The sequence below is a fragment of the Cololabis saira genome, chromosome 10 (genome assembly GCF_033807715.1).
Source record: "Cololabis saira isolate AMF1-May2022 chromosome 10, fColSai1.1, whole genome shotgun sequence".
NCBI classification, from domain to species: Eukaryota; Metazoa; Chordata; class Actinopteri; order Beloniformes; family Belonidae; genus Cololabis; species Cololabis saira.
The window spans coordinates 3,818,371-3,838,122 of NC_084596.1; the positions used below are offsets into that span (position 1 = coordinate 3,818,371).

The 19,752-nt window shown below is 46.3% G+C and overlaps 1 protein-coding gene and 5 non-coding genes across 6 annotated transcripts in view; 2 read left to right on the forward strand and 4 right to left on the reverse strand.

Moving 5' to 3' along the window:
- Nucleotides 1-19,752, forward strand: part of LOC133452339 (zinc finger protein 502-like) — an 81,676-nt gene that overhangs the window by 21,415 nt on the left and 40,509 nt on the right. The window lies entirely within an intron of this gene.
- Nucleotides 3,943-4,016, reverse strand: trnat-ugu (transfer RNA threonine (anticodon UGU)). The gene has a single exon. It is a non-coding gene; the product is annotated as a tRNA-Thr (tRNA).
- Nucleotides 12,213-12,285, reverse strand: trnar-ucg (transfer RNA arginine (anticodon UCG)). The gene has a single exon. It is a non-coding gene; the product is annotated as a tRNA-Arg (tRNA).
- On the reverse strand, nucleotides 12,563-12,651 carry trnay-gua (transfer RNA tyrosine (anticodon GUA)). The gene is given in 2 exon segments: nucleotides 12,563-12,598; nucleotides 12,615-12,651. It is a non-coding gene; the product is annotated as a tRNA-Tyr (tRNA).
- trnat-agu (transfer RNA threonine (anticodon AGU)) lies at nucleotides 13,881-13,954 on the forward strand. The gene has a single exon. It is a non-coding gene; the product is annotated as a tRNA-Thr (tRNA).
- On the reverse strand, nucleotides 19,472-19,553 carry trnat-ugu (transfer RNA threonine (anticodon UGU)). Its single transcript has one exon. It is a non-coding gene; the product is annotated as a tRNA-Thr (tRNA).

The window sequence follows — 19,752 nt, forward strand, 5'->3', positions numbered from 1 at the left end:
CAATCAGTGGCGCGGAAGGTGATGACGTCAGAAATAGTCCCGGCTCAGCCCGCAAAGAACTTCGCCAGAATGGTTACAGAAATAGTATCGGCTTGGAGCGGCACTACCCGTCTCAGCCCCTAGTGCAAACGTGCAAGCCGGGGCCGAACCGAGCCGAGCCGGGCAGAGGCGGGACTAGTGCAAAAGCGCCATTTCAGTCTTTCGCAACAACAGTCTCACCCTTTTCCTGGTGAACGCAGGCTCTCTGCCAGTCAAAAATGTCCTTTAGACAGCCAGTCTTTCCAGCACTTTTCCTCATCTTTCCGATGGGTGAAACAGGTGAAGATGGGGGAGGGGTGCTCCCACGGGTGGGGTTGTGGGCAGTGGGGGGCAAACGGGCGCAGCTGGGTGAAGTCCAGGCGTTGGTGGTATAGTGGTGAGCTCTGCTTGAGGTCCAGGCGCTAGTTGGGGGGGGTGGGGCGGGTGGCGCAGAGTCCAGACCGGGTCCAGCTTCACACACTGGGGCACAGTCTGTTTGGGTCTCTGCCTCACTCAGCCACATTCCAATCTATCTAAATTTGTTTTTCATTTTTCTTTTTAGCGAGTGATAAAAGCCTCCAGCTGTTTAACGCTCAGGCTTCCTGTTTCTTGTTTTGTTTTTTTTGGGGGGAAATTTAAGTTGTCTGGCCCACAGTTCCGACAAAGGTTGTGAGTTCTATTCTTTCCCATAGTTAACTATCATATATCTCACATTTAGTGCTGACAAATCTGGTCCTTCGGGAACATTACTCCCAGAAGGCTTGTTGAAAACTGGCCCCCACAGCTGATTATTTGATCCTCTCAGACGTGTTGCGAGTTTCCAGAAGGAAAAACAATGGCTAACCAAGGTCTTCCGCTTATCAGGGTTTGTGACTGTTAGGTTAAAAAGTCATCACAATATTAATAACTTAGAAAAAGACACCGGAAACTGTCAGAAATGATTTTTAAAGGCCTTCTGCAGAAGGGAAGCACAGTCGAAGCTTGCAGAGCAACAGCCCTCTCGCTCTCGACGAAATGCTTGCTGTTTCATCCTCTGCAGGGGCTTTTTATTTAAAATGGGACACAGGAAATTACCATATTTAGGTAGCCAATAGAAAATAGACATACAATGGACATATGGAAGAAAACGGGAAACATACAGAGGAACAGACATCGGGGTCAAAATGTCACACATGTGATATTTTCAGTTAAAGAGGTAAACAGAAGCTTAAAGTTTTTATAAACCATAGGTCGCTGAGGTTATATGCCCTCTGGGGCTGAAACAGGAACTCTGAACAGATGTGTGCAGGCTAACTTTACAAATATAATAGAACAGTTGTCCCAGGACAGTCCAAAAACCCCTGAGTATCTCTGAGGAAGTGGCCAACTGGCCATCTATTCAGAGCATGTGATCGGTTTCAGGGCAAAGGTCAATTTGGGCCTCCTCCTGAACCCAGGAAATCTGTGACAGATGTGTCCATCTGACAATGGTTCATTGACAGACTGAGAAGTCAGCAGTTTTAACTTCCTGCGTGGCAGGCGAGAATTCTACCACTGAACTACCAATGCATGTCATGAGAATAACAGGCAGTTTTCTAATTCTGATTCTGGCAGTTTCACAATGTTAAACTTGGATTAATCTTACAGTGACGTCACAACAGCGGGAACACTCGCGCAGCTCTCTGACGGAGATAGTTGGATGAAAAAAATATATTGAAAAAGTCACGGTTCAGATTTGACAAATCTATATATGTATAAATAAATAAATAATGTGTAAATCCTACAGAAGCAGGTAGTACTTCGGATTACCCATTTAACTCAAACCGGATTCTAGACGCAGAAAACGGGGGAAAAAAAACCCCACGACTTGCTCAACAGAAAAACGTTCCAACTCCAATTATTTCTCAAAATTATTTGTTATCCTCCAGACAGTCAAGATTGTTAGCCAGACATTAACAGACAGCTCAGAGCACAAACACAAACCTCCTTCACCTCCTAGAATTAGGCATTCTAGGCCGCCCCCAGACCCTGTCTGGCAACTCGGATTCCCCGAATCCAGAGCCCTCAAGTCCCTGACTTGAAGTAGTCTGCCACTCTCAAACCACGGCTATAGGAGCACTCGTGGTCCGTCACGTCTGGTGACCTACAGCCGATGTCGCACCGAAGAGCGTCCGCCGAGGGATCTTTTCCTCTCGGAAAATGAGTGGGGTTCCAATGGATGCCAGATCCTCGGCCAATTGCCCGATTCACTAACTCCTAGGTCAGTAATAAACAGCCCAGGTACTCAGACCCCGGCAGGAATCAGCCCCCCCCGGTTCGAAGTACTTCTGGCAACATCAGCTGAATAGGCAGAGAGGAGACGTTAGCGCACAGCTTATTTCGGCCGTTTTCTTTCCAAAACTCACCCGAAAGAACAGCGAGGCGTTTCTGAAGCCACCGGGTTCGCTTGACCCAGTCGGTGCGGGGACCCTCCCAACCCCCTCCGGACGAGAGGCCCTTCTCAACCTTCACTTGATGGGGGAGTACAAGGTTGTTGCATGCTTAAAACACCTTCGATTCCGGAGGAGAGAAGGAAAAATCCGCTCACAGATGGGGTCCCTTCGTGGTCGCCAAATTGTGGTGGCAAAAATTGTTGTTCAAAAAGAATGTCAGGACACCTCAGCTGTCTTTCTGATGATTTAAAGGGGACCTATTATGAAAAACACGTTTTTTCTTGTTTTAACATATATAAAGTGGTCTCCCCTCACCCTGCCAGCACAGGGGAGACAAAATACCATGAATTTCTGCAAGCTCTCTGACCCCCGCCGGACAGAGTCCCCCAGTGTCACGTGGTTTTTTTTGAGCCGATTAAAATCTGCTCCCGTCGTGACGTCACGACAGGAGCAGATTTCCATAGGTTCAGCCTCCGCTGCTGAAACCACGCCCACAACCAGCTCTGTCCGCTGCTGGAGCGGTGCTTCCTTCAGCCAGTCGGACGCGGCGCCGCGGCGGAGCGGATCCGGGTTAAATCATCCAGGTTCCCGGGTCGTTTGGGAGCTGGGTCCTTGGGGGTCCGTCCCAGGTCGGACCAGCTTCACCCTCCGATATTTTCAGCCAAATCTGTCGGTTTGATCACCGGTAACGGGCGATGCACCGCGAATGCGAAGCCGATCTGTGCGCCCGCCGTGGGGTTGCGGCGCCCGTCGCGCAGCATCCGCCGGGCAGATCCGGCTGAAATTCCGCTTGTCGGTCCCCGGGAGTCCCTGCTACCAGTCCAGGCGGGTTCCTGCGGCTGGTCGGAACCGGTCAAATTCCCCGGTTAAAGCCGCGGTGATGCGCGCTGCTCCACTTCCTGGTTCCCAAAGCGCGTTCCGTCCGACTAAATTGTCCAGGTTCCCAGCCGCTTTGGGAGCAGGGATTTCTGGGGTACGTCCCAGGCTGGATCAGCTTCACCCTCCGAGATTTTCAGCGAAATCTGTCGGTTTGATCACGGGTAACGGGCGATGCGCCCCGGAGCCACGCTGAGCGCCCGGCGTGGCTCTGGGGCCAGCGTTCCGCTGCAGATCCGGCTGAAGTAGTGCATAAATGTTATTTATATACAACTCATATTTTATTTTTTTACCAATAAAGTTGCCATTTGTGAAAATTCAGTGTTGTGATAATTTACAGGCTCGGGCTGCTCTGGCGGAGCGAGGTTTATTAAATACAAGGCATTTCAGAGGTTTTGAAAAGTCCTGGAGGAACTTTCAGTGGTAGAATCAACAATTGTATTGAAAAATGGGCAGATTCCAGTAATTCCAGTTCCTTAAGTCTCTGGTTCATCAATGGCAACTCCAAACAGCCAAATTTCTGGTCAATCCCCACCAAGCCTATCTTTAACCAACCTTGTGGAAGACTAGACATCAGATACATTTTTCCACAAAGCCTGTGTTTTTTATCATTACATATTCTTAATTCTCAGTTTAAAGGCTCTGCTGGGATTTGAACCCAGGATCTCCTGTTTACAAGACAGATGCTTTGACCAACTAAGCCACAGGGCCCTCAACACAAGTCTTCAACTTGTTATAAACCCTGTTGACACAACAAGTTCATTCTACCTCTGGAGCAGCTTTATTTCACCTCACTGTGATATATTTAGTACACAAACCTGTTCCACTACTGTCCTGGCTTTATGTGAAGTAACAGAGCTATGAAGGATGGTAACTTTTATACTTACCATATATGGTTACCTGCCCTGAAAAGGGTTCAGTTAAAGCAGGTCTTGTGTGTTCCAGCAAAGATCATATGTCGTCATTAGATTTGAATAATTTAAGACTTAAAGTTGTTCTGATTTTTGCTGGAATATTTTATATTTTATAATTTTATATTTTAAAATGATAATTCAGGCTTCAATTCTGCCAATATGTGATAAATTATACCAATTATATTCAAGTCGGTTTTATGACTTTAATGCTTTGCTGTTCTTCACTCGTGCCACATGGTGGGGTACTCCTCCAATTCGTGATGATGAAAGATGAAGAAATACTGTATGTAGTATTGAACTCCGTACCCTTCGTGAGGGTAGCTAAACCAAAGTGTCCTCTTTTTTTTTTTTTTTTTTTTTTTTTTACCTTGTCTGCACACATATTATTGATTGATACCATGACGGTAGAAACCAAAAGTGTATATATGTGCATTATTACTATATTTAATATATATACATATATATACGCACACATATGCGTACACATACATAAATATACACATACAAACCCAGTGTTTTTTTTTTGTTTTTTTTTTGGGGGGGGGGGGGGGTTGACGACATCCACTGCCAATCCAGGAAGCAGGAACACACGGAGACACACGTCAAGCACTGGAAATCTGCAACAAAAAAAAAACCACGAAACCGGCACGGAGCCAACCAAAACAATAACAGCAATCGACCTAAATCTTGAGATCTGATCGCAGTCTGAGCTAAGCTATCGCTACCGCTACCTAAACCCAAAAACTACAGAGCCAGCATGCAGGTGAACAAGCCAGTGTGTATGTCTATGTGTGTGTGTGTGTATGTATATGATCATGCGTGTGTGTGTGTGTGTGTGTGTATATGCATGTGACTAAGTGACTATATGTGTGTGTGTGTGTGTGTGTGTGTGTGTGTGTGTGTGTGTGTGTGTGTGTGTGTGTGTGTGTGTGTGTGTGTGTGTGTGTGTGTGTGTGTAATAAACCAAACAAAGCTCCACCTGAAGTGTATCTATAGTGGGGGAGGGGGGGGAGCAACCCCGCCACCCGCGAGACCAGAGGCCGACACGGAAGAGCCCGGAACCCAGGCCACCGGCAACCCCACAGAGGGGAGAAGTAGGAGGGAGGCAACCCACCGCCTGCGAGCCCCCCCCCCCCCCCCCCGGCGGCGGCCGAGGGAGCCCGCGGGCGGGGCCCCCACGGCGCGGGAAGAAGCAGCCAGGGATCCCAGGCAATCCCCGGCCACCCGGACACCCCAGACACGCGGCCAGGAGGCCCTCACCCTTCAGGCCAACGACCCCCACCCCGCACCCGTCCCCCACGAAAGTGGCCCTCCAAGACCAGAGGGGCGCCCCGCCGCAGAGGCAGCGGGGGGGACCGGAGACGGGCCCGGAGAGAGGGAACCCCCCAACAAGGCGACACCCGTGCAGGCCCGACAACAGAGGGCCCCAGACCCAGGCATCCCATTCATTCATCCATTCACCTATCCGATACCTATACTAATAATAATATAATATACTATACATAATAATAATACTAATAATAATAATAATAATAATAATAATAATAATAATAATAATAATAATAATAATAATAATAACCATCTTTGTATAATATAATATTCATAAATTATTAAGTTTTGATGTCCTGCCAATGGAGGCTCAGATCCTCCATGGCAGGACCCTTCCATACCGCATTCTCACCGACACAGACATACAATCACGCACCGTTTCCCCCTCCCCGGGGGGGTCCAGCACCGCCAGAAGGCACCCCAGGCTGCACGGCGGGCCCCGCCAGGCCCAGGTAACCCGACCCACCCGTCCCAGGCCCAGGCCGGTGAGGGAACGCGGGTGATGTGGGACCCCCTCCCGCCCCTGGTGTTGAGTGTGTGTGATTAATGCCATAAAAACAGGGAGGGGGGAGGGCCAAGTATCGATTGACACCGACCCCCCCCCCCTCCCGAACTACGTGTCTTTGTCAAATGTATTTATTAAGTGTTGAATGCGCAGTGTCTATTTTGCTGTTAAAACCGTGAGGCGGGGAGTGCCAGGCCACGTGGGACGGTGCCCCCCACGACCCGGACCCCCCGCCCTTCGCCTATGTACGTATGAATCGTGTAGGGGGGGGGAAAGAGGGGGAGCGGAGGCCGAAGCCAGGAAGCAGGACCAGCAAAGCCGGCCCTGATAAGACACCCGCGTCCCCCCACCGGCCATCCAGTAGACGGGGGCGGCCCTCCGGGCCGGGCCAGGGCCCCACCGTACCTCCACGGGCGCCCCCGGCGCCGCCGGAGCCCCCAGACGGAGGGGGAAACGGTCCGCCACCCCGCCGTCGCGCCCGCCCGTGCACCCCCCGGTCAGGGGAGGCCCGCTCCCCGGACCCGGCCCCACCCCCCCCCCCCGAGGCCACCCCGGCGGACACCCCAAGGGTCACGGAGTCCCCACATCCGCAGGGGCACTTCGCCCCCGCCTAGCGACGGAGGACCAAGGCAGCAATGCCCCCCCAGCGCAGACAGCCACCCCCCACCCAGGCAGGGTCGGGCCCTCCGGGTGGGACCCCCACGTCCACGGCCCAGCCCCCCCCGGGAGGCCCGGAGACGCCCAAGCCACAGCCCCCCGCCCGAGCCCTCCCCAGCCACCCCCCCCCACCGCCATGAGGCAACCCCCCCCATAGGCCCCCAAGGCCCCCACCGGCTAGGGACAGGGGCCACCAGAGGCCCGCGCTCCAGACCCCCCAAGCCGACCCCCAACCCCAAGGGCTACGAGATCACCAACCCCCCGCCCCCACTAGGTAACGAAGCCAATAAACGGGGACCACAGAGAGTGCAATTCAGCCGAATGTTGTTCAGTGGAGGCAGACATTATCTCACTACTAATATGATCTGATAAAAGATTCCTAAAATGGTTGATACATAAACTGGATTTTTGTTTCCAATTTACTAGAATGGTTTTCTTTGCGATACATAAGGCAGTGAGAACCCGGTGTGTCCAATTAGGATCTATTTGAGTGTCTCCCAGGTGACCTAATATACATACCGTGGGGCACACTGGGATTCTGTGGTTGATCCATGTGGATAAATCCTCACAAATCTCCTTCCAGAACCTCTGTACCGGTGTACAGAACCATAAAGCATGCATATAATTATCTGGGGTGTTCTCTGTGCACTGTGAACAGATATTAGAGGTGACAAAGCCCATCTGGAACATCCTTTGTCCAGTATAATGTATTCTATGAAGAACTTTGTACTGTATAAGTTGTAGGTTTGGGTTTTTAGTCATAGTAAAAGTATTTAAGCATATTTGTGACCAAGAAAACTGGTCAGTATTCAGAGAGAGATCCGCCTCCCACTTGGAGATCGGGAGAGAGACTGAATCGTCCAGTTTAGACACTAACCTGTAGAGTTAAACAACTTTAAAGTGCTTAGATTCAATAAATCTATAATCTTAGCGGGAAGTTGTAAATCTAATTGGCTAATTTTGTATGTTTTATTAATTATTGCCTTAAGTTGTTGATACTCTAAAAATGTATTCCTGCTAACTCCGTATTGAACAATAAGTGTATTGAAAGGTACAAACTGTCCTCCTACAATTACGTGCTGTAAGTACCGTATTCCTTGATCCCTCCATTGAACGAAGTTAACCATCTTTTTATCATTTTTCACGATGTCTGGGTTGTTCCATATGGGTGTACGGTCACATGGAAAAAGTGAAATTTTAGCTATTTTAAGAAATTCCCACCAAGCTGATAAAGTTGTGCTAATATTAATGCTTTTGAAACATTGATGATGTTTGATACTTTGACTAATGAATGGTAACTCTGAGATTTCTAGTTCATTACAAAACACTTGCTCTGAGTCCAGCCATTGACTATCTAAAGGATGATCTTTTGACCATTTTACAATATACTGTAACTTACTGGCTATGAAGTAATACTGAAAATTAGGTAATTCTAAACCTCCATATTCTTTGGATTTTTGCAATGTCTTTAAACTAATACGTGGAGTTTTATTTTTCCACAGAAATTTTGATACATATGAGTCCAACGATTTAAACCAGGAAAGAGGGGGTTTGCATGGTATCATTGAGAAAAAATAATTTACTTTTGGTAAAACCATCATTTTAATGGTGGCTATTCTACCCATGAGCGAAATGGGGAGAGAGCTCCATCTGGAAAGATCATCTTCTATTTTCTTTATAAGCTGAACATGATTTAATTTTATTAACTCTGACAGCCTAGGGGAGATGTTTATGCCTAAATATCTAATGTTCCCTGATTGTAATTGAGTATTTGTTATATTCCTAAAATTGCAGTTAACACACAAAACAGTGGATTTAGACCAATTAATAGAATAATCAGACAGAGATGAAAATCCCTCTATAAGTGCAATTGTTTGTGATAGTGAAGATCGTGAGTTCTGGAGGAAGAGGAGTACGTCATCCGCATAAAGACTTATTTTGTGCTCTAATATTTTACATTGTATACCTTTAATATTTAGATTTTGTCTAATAGCTGCTGCTAAAGGTTCAATAAATATTGCAAATAATGAGGGAGAGAGAGGGCAACCCTGTCTAGTGCCTCTTTGCAAGGTAAAACTTGTAGAGATTTGATCATTTGTCCTTACACGTGCCTTGGGAGAGCTGTATAATATTTTTATCCAGTCAATGAAAGATTCGCCAAATCCAAATTTATGCAAAGTTGCCAATAGAAACTTCCAATTTACCTTATCAAATGCTTTTTCCGCATCTAAGGATATAATAGTAGTCTCCTGTTTATTGATACTCGAATAGTCTATAATATTTAATAATCTGCGAATATTAGTAGAGGAATGTCTACCTTTAATGAAGCCTGTTTGATCCGGATGTATAATAGAAGGGGTGACTCTTTTCAGACGTTCGGTAAGGGCCTTGCTAATTATTTTAAGGTCTACATTTATCAATTAAATTAGGCGGTAGCTCGATGGGAGCAAGGGATCTTTGTCCGGTTTTAATAAAAGACTAATATTAGCAGAGTTCATATTTAAGGGTAAGCTTTTATTCTCCCTAGCATTTAGAATCATTTTATAAAATGTTGGTGCTAATATGCTCCAGAATTCCTTGTAAAATTCAGCTGGGAAACCATCTGGGCCCGGAGCTTTATTATTGGGCATATGTTGAAGAGCTTCATGGAGTTCTCCTATTGAGAGCGGTGAGTCTAAATTCGTAACCTGTTCCTGATGTAACTTCGGCAGATTAATGTCTCCAAGAAACTCACTAATGGATTGATCAGATGGTTCAATTTGTGACGAGTATAATTTATAGTAAAAGTCTCTAAAGACTGAATTTATTAAACAGGGGTCATGTGTAACTCCCCCTGACTGGTCCTTAATGGATGTTATGGTTGTTTTTTCTTTGTTTATTTTTAATTGATTGGCTAAGTATTTTCCCGATCTGTTAGCATGTGCAAAGTTTTCCAGGCGAAGCCTTTGTACTAGAAACTGTGTTTTTGCGTCAATTATTTTATTTAATTCTATTTTAGTTTTCCTTATTCTGTTAAGGATACGTTCGTCTGCAGAGGTCTGGAAGGCCTCCTCTAGCGTCTTTATTTCACATTCTAATTCTTTTGTTTTTAAGTTGTCTTTTTTTTTCTTATTTGAAGAAAAGGAAATTATTTTGCCTCGCATTACTGCTTTTCCTGCTTCCCATAGAACGCTCGCTGATATTTCCGGCTGGTCGTTATTTTGTAAAAATATATCCCATTCTTTCTTAAAAAAATTAATAAAGTCGGGGTCTTTGAGCAATGATGTATTAAATCTCCAAACTTTGGAGGATGATACGCTCCCCCTCTTCCCCAGAGTGAAAGAAACAGGTGCGTGGTCGCTAATAATGATTGGGTGAATTTGTGATTCTGAGATATCTCTCATCAGAGAGCTACTGACTAAAAAATAATCTAACCTAGAATATGAGTGATGAACGGCTGAGAAAAAAGTGTAGTTCATAAGGGTTGGGTGTAAAGAGCGCCATGTATCGCAAAGACCCAGATCATTCATGTATTGCTTAACAATACTTGCTGACTGCCAACTCATGTGTCCGCCTGCATTACTGAGCCTGTCCACTCCAGGGTCCAGAACCATGTTGAAGTCTCCTCCGATGATGACTGTGTTGTCTAGGTGAGCAGAAAGTGAGGTGAAAAAAGAGTGAAAAAACGAGGAGTCATCAACATTTGGACCATATACATTAGAAATACATAAATTCAAGCTTTGAATTTGCAAGACTAAAATTAAATATCTACCCTCTGAGTCAATGTGAGTGTCCTTTACGGTGAAATTTACTCTTTTATTAATGAGAATTTCTACCCCTCTTTGTCTGGAGTTGTAACAGGCGGAGAAAACATGCGGAATATGTGCCGTGGCCAATGCATCTACCGAAGCTTTAACTAAATGAGTTTCTTGCAGTAGGACAATGTCTGCCTGCAGAGTTTGTATCTGGTTAAGAAGTTTTAATCTCTTTGCCGTGTTCCCGGCTCCGTTTACGTTCCAGGTGACAAACTTTAATTTATCCATAATCCAATCATTGAAAGTAACATTATATGTAAGTGGTAATGTTGCATGAAAAGCTGTTGTATGTGTGTGTGCCATGTTATTCTAGATGTGTGAAATGTGTGTTTGTACCAATTTACCAAACCGAGAAAGAAAGTGCAGCAGAGTGGGACATAGAGGGAAAAAAGAAAAAAAAAGGGGGAAAGGGAGTGAGGTGGGGGGGAGGGAGATAATTCTAAACATGATAGAAAAAAAAATAGAGAAAATAAAAAAAAGAGAGAGAAAGGCAATCACCAGTGTGAGCCTATAACTTACCGAGACTAGCAGAGCAAGAATTATTAATACATTAATATATACCGAGAATATTTTATGAAACTATATCTAATCTAATCACCAAGTGTTTATGTAACTATATCTAACCTAATCACCAGTTAGTAAGAAAGAAAGAGAGGAAAAGAAAGTAAATTTTGTATTCATCCTTTTTAGAAGAGCCAGGGCGTGATGTTGGAGTCGCGGTACAGTTGTCCGTTCAAGTACAGCTTGTCCACGGTGATGACAGCACGAGATCCCTCCGTCATGAACCTCCTCCGGACCGGGAAGAGGACTCGGCGACGGTCCAGGATCTCCCGGGGGAACTGGTCGTTCACGGAGAACGGTAGTCCGCGCAGCTGTGGCCCCTGTCTCCGAACCTGCTCTTTGTGTTTGTAGTGTTCGAATTTAGCAACAATGGGCCTGGGTCTCTGGGCTTCGGGTCTTCTTCCTCCTAGGCGATGGACGCGGTGAAACGTGATGGAGTTCGCCAGGTCTTCTGGAAGCTTCAGGTGGTTCCGGATGAAATCCTGGACGGATTGTTCAGGATCTTCATCAGGTTTCTCCGGGATCCCTGAGAACACCAAGTTGTCCCTCATGGAACGAGCTTGAAGGTCTAAAACGGCCTCCTTTAAAGATTTATTCTCATTTTGGAGTCGGCTAAAACCCTCTGACATGGATTTCATCGACTTCTTCAGATTGGTGTTTTCAGCCATCAATTTTTCCACCTGCTGGTTACCGTATTCCACAGCTTCTCTTAATGACTGGAATTCCTTGTGCAGGACTTCCACCAGGGATAAACGGGAGTCATGGGAGGCCAAGCGGATGTCAATGGACCTCAGAATGTCCTCGGTGGTATTTCCTGGAGGAGAGATTGCTCCAGGGGAATCCTCAGGACGGGAACGCTTCGGCGTGGAGGACGCGCCGGAGGACGCGCCCCCAGACTTCTTCACCATGACAAATCTCTCAAAATACTCGTCTATAGATGCGTCTAAAGATTCGCTTTGCTCCAGGTTGGGTTCGGAATTATATAATCTAACTATAAACTACCCTTTCGTTATTTTAAACTGAGTATATAATCGTTTTTAAAGCATTTATTGAAAACGAAAGTATTACCTCGCCATGTTGGATTCTGCTGCTTCTCTAAAGAAGGAATACCAGTTAGGAGACCAGATCTAACTATCTGAAGGCTCTATAACCACAGAGGGACTCGAACCCCCAATCTTCTGATCCGAAGTCAGACGCCTTGTCCATTAGGCCATGTGGTCCACGAGTTGCTCCCCTTTCTCATTCCATTGTTGGGGAGAAAACACCAACATGGAGACGAGGCAACTGAGAGGTATGAATCATCCAACCAGCCAACGTTATCTACAACGTTGTAACGGTGCAAATGTTTCCAAATGTAGTGGGGTGTTTTGAACACACCCAGGACGCTCAGTCAGGCTCCCTTCAGCTCCAACCAAAGTAGATGGCAGTGGCCAAAGCCATAGCCGAGTACAGTGATAAAATAGAGTCCCGCTCTGGGAAGATGAAAAATAATGGCAGTCCTTCGAGCCGGAGTTGAACCAGCGACCTAAGGATACCTGTTTTACTGGTTCTACAGTCCTCCGCTATCCCAACTGAGCTATCGAAGGAGGATGCATGTTGACAGCTCCATGACTTGTGTATTCTTCAGATGTTCATAAACCTGGTGGCTGTCGAGAAAAAATTAAAAAAGCGATGTAGACGGGCTGTTTTTTTCTCAGCCGCTCGAGGCTCCAGCTGATTTCTCATCTGCGCCGACATGAACAAAGCGGTTGCGCAATCGAGTACGTCACAGCAGCTTCACCCCAACCTGCCCACTTCTCCCCTGGCAGTGCGAAAACACACGTGTGGAACCGTGTAAAGCCGCGCCGAGCCGTGCCGGGCTGAGCCGATACTAGTGGAAAAGTGCCATTTGAGCCCTTGGCCCAGGTGGACCTGAAGCAGCTTTTCTCCTCTTGCTTGAAATGGAACCCAGAAGGCTCAGGGGTTACGTTGTGGCCGAATGTGGTTTTCCTGCCCAAGGTCCTGCCACGCACTTATGCTACTCGGCCTATCCAGCCCGGTTTGACCCCCACCCTGCAGAGAGTGGGCCAAGCCTTTTGTGCCCCGTACAGGCCCTTGCTGCTTATGTTGATGCTACGGCGCCTGTGTGACGGTCGGAGCAGCTTTTTATCTGCCATGGTGGCCCTAACAGAGGTCGTGCTGTTTGTAGACAGCGCCTGTCCCACTGGGTGGTGGACACCATCAAACAGGCCTACAGGGTCAGTGACCGGCCCTGGCCAATGGGAGTGAGGTGCCACTCGACCAGAAGCAGCTTCCTGGGCTGCCCTGAAGGGGGCGGGGCCTCTGGAGGACATCTGCACCGCGGCTTCGTGGACTGACATATTCTCCAGTTTCTACCGGATCAACGTCGCCACTCCCCAACCGTTGGGCGTGGTTCTGCTCCCATTCCCCAACCGTTGGGCGTGGTTCTGCTCCCAGGTTCTTCTGCCCCTGGTCATTGAGGTAGGTGACCGGGATTCTTGGTGATGTTGTTGGTATTTGTCATCCAGTGCTTACAGCACCGCCTGGCGGTCATTAAAGGGGACCTATTATGAAAAACAAGTTTTTTCTAGTTTTTTTTTTACGACGGGAGCAGAATCCATAGTCCGGCCTCCGCTGCTGAAACCACGCCCACAACTAACTCCACCGGCTGGAGCGTCCGCCATTGTTTGGAAGCGGTGAATCGTGTGGCTGTTTCAACGAGGGACAGTAATAATGAGGTTTTGCATCGACATTTACCCTCATAAAAGGATCAGTACCAACAGCATGGACCCGGCAACTCAAGTCTTGTGTTATGGGCCCTGTGGCTTAGTTGGTCAAAGCACCTGTCTAGTAAACAGGAGATCCTGGGTTCAAATCCCAGCAGAGCCTCTAAATCAAATGTCTTGAGATGAGATGAGAGAGTAGCTAAACCAAAGTGTCCTCTAAAAAGTGAATGTGAGTTAGGAGACCAGATCTAACTATCTGAAGGTTAGCATTAGCATACCAAACAGAGGAGAAGGTGAAATATTTAACCAACCATGTGGAAGACCAGACATTGGATACATTTTTCCATAAAGTCTGTGTTTTTTATCATTACAGGAGTGTATATATTTGTATATATTTAATTTATTTGATGAATTGTGTCTTTGTAGGCCATGGTCTCTGCAGGGTCTCATATGTAGAGATCTTTATGATTGTTCAGATGCTGCTGTGGTAAGTTTGTTCATTCAGTTGTGTTCAGTGGAACAGGTTTGTGTACTAAATATCTCACAGTGAGGTGGAATAAATAAATAAGGTGGGTTTATTCAACTGATACTTCAGTCATTCTAAAATGTGTGAATGAGTTTTGTCGACAGTGGGTCTCGCATTATGCGGAAATTGAGGCACCATTGGCAGCAATTGCCCATGGAGAAGGCCTACAAGCATCAGACCCTGGTACCTGGACTGACGAGGCTGACGACGCCTTCACTGACCTGAAACTGACGTTACAGACGCCTCCACTACCTGGACTGCCTGACTGTTCACGACTTTTCGCCCAGACTGTGGACGGAAAGGGGGGTTACATGACTTCAAGTGCTACAGCAAGTTCTTAACCCTTACCCTTTTGCCAACAGCAGATGATGGAGAACCACTCGCAACGCTAACATCCATTTGTTCCCCAAGACCTGAATTTGAGTGATGTTGCTGTTGTAATGATGTTGTCTTTGTTCCCCAAGACCTGAATTTGAGTGATGATGCAATTGACAATGCTGACTTTGATCTTTTTGTTGTTGGCTCTGCTTCCAGGCCTCCTGCTACGTGAGTTAACATTGCAGGTTTTGATTTATGGGGCTTTTGTCCCCGATACGTTTTTTATTTTTCCACAGGTAGACCCATAGCGCATCACGTGGATACAATGTTCCTGCCTACACAAATTGCTGTGTGTAAATGTGATGATCACACTAACAATCTAATTTTGTCTCTCAATGAAATGTACAAGCTGACACAGCTGCAAAAGATACTGCGTCCAAACAACCTTTGTCTCTCAAAGTACGATCTGTCTCCCTGCTACTTCCGTCCTCGGCTGTGACCTCAGTTGAGATTGGTGAATTGCGACTACGGGCTTTGCACACTGAAATATGGTCCTGGGAGGATGCAGACTGCAGGGTAATTAACAGGGTGTGAATGGGGCCCGACGGCCGGCCATGTCTCCCCAAGAATTTTTTCCCTCACTTTGCTTAAATGACACACGGTTTCATGTTTCAAGGGGTGGGGGATGGTGAGTGAAATACGCAATAGGAGTGAATATGAAGACACAACTCGCCCCCACCAGACAGACGTTTCAACATCTGCAGATGGATTTCATTGAACTTACACCCAGTGAAGGCAAAAAGTTTGTTTTGGTTATCATTTGCATGTTTTCTAAATGGATTGAAGCTTTTCCCACAACAAGACAGGACTCCGCCGCAGTGGCCAAGGCTTTGATGCACCTGATAATTCCCAGGGATTCCCGGGGGATTCTGGCGAAAAATCAGTTCAGACAATGGCGCTCCGTTTGTGAGCACGGCACTGAAACAGGTCGGTGAGTACATGGGCGTAGATATACGACAACATTGCGCCTACCACCCAGCTTAATGTGGTGCTAATGTGGCGCGCCAGAGAAGCAAAAATGGCCTGAGCCCCTTTGAAATCCTGTTTCAAGAGACCTTTAAACAGGGATTGGGCCCGTTTAAGAGGCAGCAGCAAGAAACTGGCCTTTGTGAAGACGAAATGTTACGATATTGTGCAACCTTGTCGTCTGTTTCGTCTGATATCAACAAGCAGGTTAAGACAGCCCTCCCCAAACCGGCAGAGACGAAACTCCATGACCTCGGAGTGGAGACTACATCGTGGTCAAAGACTTCAGACGTAAACACTGGAAAGCTCGGAGGTGGAACAGACCGTTCCAAGTGCTTCTGGTGACGGAGACAGCAGTTGAGGTTGCAGAGAGACATACCACGTGGATCCACGCCAGCCACTGCCGACGGGTTCCTGATCCACGCGCACGCCATGCACCTGATCGAGAGGCCACGGCCGTACCATCCCCTTAGGCAGTTCGGATACGGCATAAGGGTGGCGACCAGCGTCCTGCTGGTCGTCTCCATAGGGGTGAGGTTGCTTCTGCTGCTGTTGGAGAGCCTGCACGATCACACGTCACAGACCAACTGCACGACAATCTCACATCCCCCTGACCACGATTCTGAGGCGGCACCTACCCCTCTTTGGCTGGTGAGAAGGGCTACTGTTTACACGAACAACACGACCAACACGGCGTTGCAGCTACAGGACAACATATGGTTCCGTACCATGACCACTGTGACGAGGCAGCTGACCAACGAGATCGATGTGACACATGTTGTCGGACACCTGAATGAATTGTTGCATTTGCTGAGGAGGTCCTTGTTTTCCATTTCAGGGTGGGAAACTGCGCTGTTCAACCTCTCTGCCCCTGAACTGACTATTCTTTTGGGTTTGTGTGTTTTTCTGTGTTTTATTGTGCCATGGGTGAAGAAACTAATAGCTTCTGCCATTCCCACCGCACCTGGACGGTTTGCCCCGGAGATGGACCGCGATGATGAGTGGGTTCCTCCTTCCATGGAGGGAGAAGAGCTATTTTGAATTATATTCTGCATTAATCCTTCCTCAGGTTGATGATGTTTTTTTTTCATTTATACTGTTTTGAACTGATTATGAGCTGTTATGTCCTGTTGACAGGTTGTGAGGGAATCAAGCATTAGCCCCGTGGTACGGTGGGTTAAAACATGGAGGGTTTTGCCAGGACATGGAGAATTTTGTCATTTTTTGATTATTATTATTATTATTATTATTATTATTTTACATGTTATCTCTTTTTATCCTTGAACTGCATAGTCACACAGTGCCTTTGATTTTTTCTCTTCTCCTTTTCCCTTCATGGACTATTGTGCTGAATGTGATTTGTTTTGGTATTGTTTGAAGTAGATTAGTTTATATTCCATGATGGGTTTTTCCCCTACGGGGGTTTTTTCCTTCCTTATCTATGATAGGGTAGCTAGACAGATTGAGTCTTTTGACTCTCCCCCTTTTTCTAGTGGAGGGAGAGGTTTTGGCTCTTCTGTACCAGTGACCTAAGATCCTCTGTCGGGGTTTCTGTGACTCCCGCGTTGGAGAAGGGGTGTGCTAGCGTTTGGCTGGTGCGCGACAGAGCATATTGGTCGTGGGGTAGGTCAGTGCAAAATTTCCTATTTTATTATGGTTTAGCATAAAATGCTAAAAGGGGTGGAATGTAATGGAAAATTTTGGTATAACACTGTCCGTTGCCTGTTTTCATTCCAATGCCGAGGTCATGTTCCTTCGACACAGACCCTGGCACGGTTGCCAGGGTGATGGGTGATGTTTTGTCTTTTCCTGCTCCCAACTATAAAATAACCTGTCGCTAATCTTCTTCAGCTCACCCCGGACAGACGGTTCTTGTGACCGGTTGCTCTGTGTGACTCCATTCAATTGAATGTTATTTTTCTTTTCATTAAACTTCCGAAAGACAGCTGAGGTATCCTGACATTCTTTTTGAACAAGAATTTTTGCCACCACACACCTCACACGCGAAAGGTCCCCTGTTTGAAACTGGGCGGAAACATGTATGACTTTGCAATAACATTATTTGGACTTGGAAAACCACTCCAGTCCTCTTCTTGGTGCACAGGACAGGAAGGCCGGCCATCTCTTTCTCGCATTGGGTCTCATGCAGATATTAATTTTGTTGCAGTTCCACAACTGACCAAAAGTCAGTCATTCTCCATTAACGTACACTAGCTCCACCACCAGACCCCAGCAGCAGAGGTTCCGAGAGGGGGTCCCCGGAGGTGCGGGGAACCCCGGACCAGCTGGACCAGAGCTTTGCGGCAAACCGAGCCGAGACTCGCGGGGCTTCACCTGCATTCCCGGCGCGCTGAGACCGCGGAGAGCCGAGAATTGCGGACAGATATAAAAGTTTAAAGGGAGATGGACACTAACTTTCCAATTACATTGGTACACAGTTATTAAGTTCATGCAATCAGGAAGTTCTTTGGGCAAAAAGCTGTCCTCGTTAGTATAGTGGACAGTATCTCTGCCTGTCACGCAGAAGACCGGGGTTAGATTCCCGAAGGGGAGAGAATCTGTTTTGGATATGCATGACTGATACATATGAACAATTGTCAATAAGATAAAAATCCCTCTTCCACACACCATAGGCAGTTGTGCTTTTCCTGCTAAAAAAAACTGTCATTGATGAAGTTCTTCTAATACAAAACAGTGCTGTAAATCTTCCAGTGGAAGATATGCTCTGTTCACTGATACGTCCTGATCCAAAAGTTCAGCCAGACAAGTGACCTTTTTCATGTGAGACAAACACGATAGCCACTAAACTACAGAAACTGTGCAACAGGTTATTGATCATCATTCAGTTTCACACATAAAGATATATGTTACCTGTCTTCTTGCACATATATGTGTGAGACTATATGTCTAATTTAATGTCTGTCAAGTCAACAATTAGGACTCATTTCCAAAAAAAGTTTGAAGCCATGTACACATACATAAAGTCTGATTGTCCAAAACATATTCTTCCCCAACAAAAAGCATTACACTTCTGAAGACTTCATGTTTCTTGCATTGGCTGGGAATCAAACCCAGGTCAACTGCTTGGCAAGCATCCATGTTGACTGCTATACCAACAACGCTGCAGGAAAGTACCTGAAACAGCTGAATGAGACATCACAGTTTTCCAGCCACATGAGAAGGTGAGCAGTCATGTCAGGGAAAGTAACTCTTTGATGATGGTTTCTTCAATATCACAAGCTACTTACCTCCATTTGTCCCTTAGCTTATACATCAACTTCTTGTTGTATAAGCTGCATGTTTGCAGGTATATCCAGTTAGACATGTGTTGTCATCCATTGCATTACAACATTCTCTTAGAAAGAGACCATAGACTTGGAGAGGTTTGATAATGACAACTGTCATTGACATTTGAATGAACAGATCTCTCTCTTTGTACCCACTCCTGACTGGATCAAAGTTACTCAAGAACCCTGACAGTGACGGTCAGCCAACGACTGTTCACTGATGACCAACAATAATCACCTCAATATTCATGAGGGCTGTTAAAATGTGATGACAGTTCAGTCTGCTTTCTAATGCTTAGATAATGTTATGGACCAACAGGAAGCACTTACTACACTGAGAAACATTGTCAGTGTTTGTTTTGGGCCAATGCTAATGCCCAAGTCTGACTTGTGTTTCAACCAAAAAAACTAACGGTATTTGGTTTTTAAAGCTAATTCCTTACATCTGACAAAAAAAAACCCACTGATAAATTTTAGTCTACAGTTAACAACTGCAAGTCTTCTTGCATATTCAAACATTAACCGTTGTTGGCAGGATTTGAACCTGCGCGGGGAATCTCCAATGGATTACAAGTCCATCGCCTTAACCACTCAGCCACAACAACTTGTCACATGCTTGAACATTTGGCTGAAATAAATGAGTGTTTGTTTGAATCAGAAACATTAGTCTGAGGTTTGTTCCCGTACTTATCTCACAGCTAACCTGCCGGGACCAATTTTGTTGTGAACTATTGATCACAGATTATCAGATGTCCTAGTTAGTATAGTGGACAGTATCTCTGCCTGTCACGCATGTCCCGGGTT